The 7,560-nt window shown below is 41.0% G+C and overlaps 1 long non-coding RNA gene across 1 annotated transcript; it reads right to left on the reverse strand.

Moving 5' to 3' along the window:
- Positions 1–4,202: 4,202 nt before the first annotated feature.
- LOC122043122 lies at positions 4,203–6,873 on the reverse strand. Its single transcript, XR_006129448.1, has 4 exons — positions 6,092–6,873; positions 5,825–5,918; positions 5,298–5,357; positions 4,203–4,263 (listed from the first exon to the last, which is right to left on the reverse strand). It is a non-coding gene; the product is annotated as an uncharacterized LOC122043122 (long non-coding RNA).
- Between the last annotated feature and the right edge of the window lie 687 nt (positions 6,874–7,560).

The raw sequence follows: 7,560 nt of genomic DNA on the forward strand, positions 1-7,560 counted from the left end.
TTATATGGTTTCTGGCATATTATCGGCCATGTAAAGGCCGACCGGACACAAGTAATCATGATAAAATCCCGATCGAGTAAAGGATGCCGATCGAGTATAAATTAGACTTCTTGAACATAGTCGGTCGAGATTAATGTAACATGTGATACATGAGTAATATGAAAATAATATGTGATCATATGGCAGCTTGCTTAACTTAGCGAGAAATAGCTTCTAGAAGTTCCCGTAGATATGCTAAACGACAAAGAAGGTACATCTGGGGTGCAAAAAAGATTACTTAAACTATTATTGCAGGTTATGCTTACGTCATCTCCTAACAAACTCTAAATAACCTGAGTCCACCTCATGACTGTGGGGGTTATATGAGGTGGTATAAAAGGGGGGAATCCTCTCCATTGGCAAGGCACGCACAACATCAGAACTCAAACCCTAATTCCACTTCAATTTTACTGTACTTCTTCTTCTTCGAAACAGAGGGACTGACTTGAGCGTCGGAGGACCTAGCCAAGGATTCTCACCCCGGTCTTAGGTCACTAATGCTTTGTTAGTTCGTCTCGTCATGTGCAGGAAGCGGGGTCGCCTATTGAAGCATCGATCTATCACTAGTTCGTGGGGGTCTTCACCGGAATTCACTTTTCTATAGGAGTATCCCGCTGGAGTTCAACCTTCAAGGTGATTCCTATAGATCCGCTTTGGTGTTCTCGGGTCTACTCTTCTGCATCAGGGCTTCTTCAGATCCGCTGTGGTTTTCTCGGATCACCCCTTTTTTTGTTCATCTTCGCCGGAATCATCGTCCGTCATCGCCCAGCGCTTCATCAGTCGGGTTGCTAGCATAATTCCTATAGTCGGCTGCCACCTTTCTCATTCCTCATGGAGCCTTCCTTCAGGTAGCAATTCTAACCCTAGATCTGATAACATTTGCATTGCATCTAATAACAATACTTTTCGTTACTGTTACCATAGTTTCTGCCATGGAGTTGTCTTTGAGATCATTGTTTCTCTTCTCTTGCTACTCCGAAGGGGAGATCCCAACCAATATCACAAATTTTTTTTAGATGCCATGGATGTTATTCGAGGTACAGTTTTGTTATTAGAAGTATAGGTAGGCAAAAATTCAGTTAAATCGAACAAACTGACCGAATTTTAAAATGTGGTTTGGTTTATTTGGAAATTCGATATTTTCCTAAAAATATCGATCATTTTAGATAATTTTGTTTGGTTTTGATTTTAAAATTTCTTATTAATTCGGTTAAACCGACTAGATCAAATTAACTGAATTTTTGGATTAAAATGAATTTTTAGATTTTATTTTTTAAAATCAAAATTGAATTTTATGAAAAATAAACTTTTTTTTAAAAACTTCGATCAAATTAATCAATATTTTATCGGTTTAATTTGTTTGATTTTTTTTTAAAATCAGTTGGTTTGGTTTGTTCGAAAAAATCGATTCGATTCGGTTCAATTAATTTGATTCGATTTGATTCAGTTTTAACAGAATATTCACTCCTAATTAGAAGCATTATCATTTACTTTTTTCCACCCTAATTTCATTCTTTATTCCATAATTAGCTTTCACAGATGTTCTGTACATTTCATCAACTTCACGAGCAAACTCAGATAGAGTTTCGTTGAAGTGTTTCAATGAATCCTTTTATTTGATATTAGACTACGATTAGTGAACTTTTGGTTTGTTGCCAACCTCTGGATGACCCATGTGTACTGATTGTTCTCACTGACGAAAGATGGTTACCATTTGCTGCATGGACAGTAGACTTATTAACAAGTGTCTTGGAAGGGATGCTCCATATGGAAGGACTTATTAATTTTTCTTTTGTTCATTCAGTTTGTTCATTTTACTGTGCTACTAGGATGGAACTCTACATATAATATGTTGGAATTGCTGAAGTTAATTTCTCAAGAACATGCTGATGAATTTGCATTTTGTATCCTATGGTGATTTGTTTTTTTGCAAACAGACTTGTTTTGACTTTGCACGAATAACAATTAAGGTGATCAATACAGATATTATACCGGTTGAAAATGTAATTCGTGTGTACTGTGTTTTGATGAAAATAAGTCCACTAAGGTATGCACTTTATGTTTGATTTCTTGCTCAGTCTTTTAGCCCACCCCATTTAGTGGAATAAGACTTAATTTTTGTTGTTATTGTATTTTGTTCAAAATTTTGGATATTTTATTTATACTTGTTATTATTTTTATAAATGACAACAAATTGATAAATATCGAAAGTTAGTCATTCTTATTGTTCGACCCCGTGGTTGTTTTGATGTGATCAACCAAGTTAGGTTAGATCCTGCTTGGTTTTGATCCATGTGTCTAAGTGTGAAGGCGCTTAGGAGCGCAGGAAGTCGAGTGGAAGATGCAGCTAGCGAGAAGGACGGCACGGGAAAGGAGCCGACGTGTTCGATGCGTCCGAATGATGAAAGAGCTGCGGAAGAGTACACCGGTGGTTTAGAAGAACGTGCGTGACGTTCGAGGGACGAGAAGCCGGGACGGAAGCCTGCTCGAGGAGAAGGCCGGAAATTGGATTTGGGTGAGCCCTATTTCGGTTGGCTCCAATCACCTAAGCAATCGGAGGTTCGGAAGATCAAGAAAAGCTGAAAGAGCCATTGAAGGCACCCTCAACAGTGTTGAGGGCGCCCTCACCATTGAAGGCACCCTCAACATTAAAGACGCTCTCAACACTGTTGAGGGCGCCCTCAACTGGTCAATCTGACCATTTTGGGAGCGGATAAAGTTTTATCCGCTTATCCCCTTGGAGGCACCCTCAACCCCTTTGGAGGCGCCCTCAAGAGTCAAGATAGAATTTCCAGGAGCTATATAAAGGCCCTCCCCTTTTGCCGACCCCGCTGTACCAACAAGTGGTATCAGAGCCAGACCGTCTCAGAAGTACTAATCGTCATCTGAAGCAACAAAGATCAACACGACGGCCGGTGCAAGTATTCATCCCCTAAAGTTCGACGGAGACTTCGCTATGTGGAAACGCCGTGTGGAGGTATTCTTCAAAATAGAATTTGATATTCTTCTAATTATGAAATATGATTTTGCAGCCCCTAAAGACAAGGAAGAATACAACTAGACGAAAAAGGAGCAAGCTGATTTCGTGGCCAACGGAAAGTCAGTGTTCTGCCACCCTAGGAGGTAAGTCAGATCGGAAGATATGACTCCGCCAAAGACCTCTGGGAGAAATTCCTGGAGCTCCACGAAGGCACGTCAGAAGCGAAGTTAGCAAGGCGTGACATTCTCCGGACTCAGCTTATAAATCTCCGGATGAACAACGGCGAAAATGTAGCGCAACTTCAAGCAAGAATTAAGGAGCTGATAACGCAACTTAACAACCTCGAAGAATCGGTAACAAACTAAGACTCGATCCGGTATGCGCTCAACGCTTTCCTAAGGTCTCCAGAATGGGCGTCCTTAGTAGATGCATACTACATCTCTAAGGACTTTGAGGTAAGTACTTTAGAAAATTTGTTTTCTACATTTGAACTTCATGAGTCTCGAATTGTAGAACCTAAACAAATAGAGAAGGTAAATCTCAATGTTGCTCTACAAGCCGAGATGGACGATCCCGACTCTGAAGCATCTATCGATGAAACTGAAGCGGCACTATTGATAAGGAAGTTAAATAAATTTATAAAAACTAATAAATTTAGATAGTAGACAAGAAAACATCAACGCAACAAAAGGATGATCCGATGCTACAACTGCAACGAGGAAGGGAACATCAAGAATGACTGCCCCAAATTAAAGAAAAGGGACAAGGAGAAGTCTCAAAGTGTCACGCCCCCAGAGGAGTCCTTACCGAAAAATTTCGGCAACATCTCCCCTGTACGGGTGACAATCTAAGGCATACATACATACAAAATACATCAGCCACATACGGCTGGAATATATTTACACAACCACGCAGTTATATAATCAGCTCACTCGGCTGGAACAGAAATAAACACCACCACGCAGTTATATAAATATCGTAATCAGCCCACACGGCTGTACTAAAATCAACACAGCGGAAATCACCAACAACGATCACAAAACATAAAGCAACTAACTGCGAGCCGGCTAGGCTTGACACAATAATACCAAACCAAATACAAGAGAACACAACTTCATAAACAAGTACAAAACCCAAAATACAAATAGCGTAAGAAATACCAAAATCATAAGGTCTTCCTCGAATGTGACGTGGGACTGGCGGACAGGCTCTCCAGGCGACTCCATAAATCATTTACCTGCTACCTGGCGAAATTACCAATATACGGGGTGGTGAGTATAAAGACTCAGCGGGTAATAGACAGATAGTGCATGAGTATAGTAGAACTATAATAAGTATACTATTAGAAGAAACATTCAACATGTACAGATCATGTAATAACTAAAGCTCCATCTCATTAGCACCTTGAGACTAAGTGTATGTAAGCAAAGTCTCCACAGGATCTTCATAGCAACATGCCTCCTTATATATACATTCAAAAGCCAGTAACCATGTCTAACACATAATGTCGCACTACCTTAAGAACTCAAGACAGCAAACTAAAATAAATAAACAAGAAGATAATCTAGAAATGAAAGATTCCGTTGTATAATTAACAAAGACTGTACGGATGGTCACTCCCGCCCACCCCTCAAGTCCACGACCCTAGTATGGACGAGAGGCCGGGACAATGACAGACTACACTCCAGCTACCACTACTCTCGAGTGGCCGAGGGACAACAGCATAGTATCGAATAGCTACGTCTGCGACGGGGTCCCTGCCCGCGACTCCAGCAGACACTACCCAGTGTGCGAGTGGGGGGTACGACAGACATGCGCACGCTCCAAGCTACCACTACCCACGAGTGGCCGAGCGTGCGGCCCAGCCAACGACCGCCTCAACCACAAGGGAGACAGGATCGTCGACAATGTTACAGGTACAATGCAATCATCATATATATATAAAAGCAAATGAGACAGCATGTTTAGTAAGGTGTGTAAATAAACAGCAACCAAAGCATGTAAACATGGTATCAGGTGTCTATATATCCAATACCTAATATCTAATGTCTGGCATCTGGTATCTGGTATCTGATACCTAGTAATATAGTATCTGCTAAATATCATCGATAGCAACGAGAGACTGTATAGATACAGAAACGAGTAGCTCAAAGATTGAGTGGAAGTATCAAACGCAGAAAAAATAAGAGTGGAGTCAAGATAGATACAACAACTATCTGAACATAAAGCTTATGCACTAGGATCACAATACTAAAGAGATAAAGCAAGAAGTACCCACCTTTATCTGTCAATCGTGTCCCGAAATCCGATATCGAGATGCTCGTCCCGAAACAAAGTCCTGCGATCACATAGTCTATTTAGCTAATTACATAGGAAGTAAATAACCAAACAGAATCCCTATTCTAATTAGGGTAATGCTAACCAAACATGATCCTTGAGTAATCCCCCAATCAACCTTTATTATACTACAACCTAATTAAGTTAGGTTTACACCTAAATCACCAATTAATCCAATCATTTAATCCTTGAGTTTCTCAACCTAACATGAATCCATTAATTCATTTACAATCCAATCCTGTCATCAATCATCAATAAACAACCAATTCTATAATATGCTAATAATAATCATGCATCCACCTATATAAATCATTCACCAAATAACCATTATGAATCCAACATACATAGTTTATCCACGAGATCAATTGCTAACTAGAAATCTAACAACTAATATAACTCATGAATAAATTCCTAAATTTCAATTTCTAACACAGGATCAACACATTTCATTACCTAAAGATAACATACCTTAGCTTCCTCCAACAATTTCAGATCTGACCCAAGATCAATCTCAACTAATACAATCCCAGATCATATTACACACAGAAACATCTCCAGCAACCTAAACAGAACAACACTTTGATCCTGTTATAAACCCCAAATCAATCAATACATAAAACTCTACTGGTTAACCATGTATTACACCCATTGATCAGATCAAAGGAAGGCAACAAAGAACAACCAGAGAAACTATTTGTCACTAAAGAATCCAACAAGCGAAATAGCACTCATTACCTCTTCTATTTTAATTGTCGGTGTTGATCACAGATCCGGCGAAGAAACCGATCCCCAATTGAAGTTGTGGTGGCCGAAACCTTAATTCCTTGTCAACAATCCCTTCTCCAAAGGTTCACTGGCCTAGTAACCATTTCTTGCAACAAGTAGCCGACGACAATGTAGATGGCAACAAAACCTCGGCTGAAATAGAGGCTCCAATGATCGAAACCACAGCACACGAGTGAGGCAACGAGGGACCGAATCTAGGGTTCAGATCCTCCTCCTTGTGACCGGCGGTGGGTTGATTGGCGTTGACGGCGCTGTGGCTCAGCATCGGGCAGAAGAAATCGAGAGGAGGATCGGCCACAGATCCATGCTGACGAAGACAAAGAGTCGAGATCTGGTGGAGAGGGTTAAGTGACGAACCTCCTTGACGAACTCGTTACTGCCTCGTTCGGATTCGACAGCCGACGGTGGACTCAAACGCGAGGAAGGGAAAAGACTCCACACCTCGAAGGAAAGGAGGAGGAAGGCTCGATCGAAAATGGGTCCAATGGCGCCGTCTGCTCCGATCGCATGAGAAGAAGTGGAGAGGAAGAGGGAAAGACTCCACACCTTGAGAGGGAGGCTCGGCCCGTCGGTGCGATCTCTTTGGCGATCGGCGATGAGGCTGCGCCGACGAAGAGAAGATGATCGACGGCTCCCATGTCAGCGATGGCATCAAGAGAAGAGAGCGTGTGAGGGAGAAGAGAAAGGGATCGGGGAAGAGAGGTCGGGACCTCGGTGGTTTTAGGGAAAATGGCGATGGGTCGGGGAAAATAAAAGAAAAAGGATTTTATAATTAAAACAATTCCTCACTTAAATGGGGTAACCCGAACGGGCTTTATCCGCGTCGCCGATTCATCCTCTCAAAACCCGTTATACGAGCTCCGAAAAATTCTCAGAAAATTCTGGAAAAATTCAATAAGATTATTTGTCCAATAACCTTATTATTTAAATATTATTTGGGTGCTGTATTTTACATTCTCCCCCACTAATAAAAATTTGATCCCCAAATTTACTGCTCACCTCAGGGATCCACATCTAAGTGTAACAATCCAACAACATACTCATATACAGCTCCATCCAAATATCCTTAACAAACCTCTAACTGCAAGGGATGACTATGTGGGTTATGAGCTCATCCTACTTCCGCTACTCTCACACTGTTGTCTAGCCAACTATGAGTAAATCAATCATCTCCAAAATCCACAACACCTAGTATAAGCAAATCCTCTAACATCCACATTAAGCCCTCAGTCTGTTCATCTATCTAAAGATGTAAAGCGGTTCTAAAATAGAATTTTATACTCATGGTCTGTTGTAAAATCTGCCACTATCGTGATGTGAATCATAAATCTCCATTCAATTCAATACTTAGAGATATACCCTGAGGTCCGATAATCTCTCCACCGTATAATCCTGCTACTCGAACTAAAGAATCCATC

The sequence above is a fragment of the Zingiber officinale genome, chromosome 2A (assembly GCF_018446385.1).
Source record: "Zingiber officinale cultivar Zhangliang chromosome 2A, Zo_v1.1, whole genome shotgun sequence".
Lineage (NCBI taxonomy): Eukaryota > Viridiplantae > Streptophyta > Magnoliopsida > Zingiberales > Zingiberaceae > Zingiber > Zingiber officinale.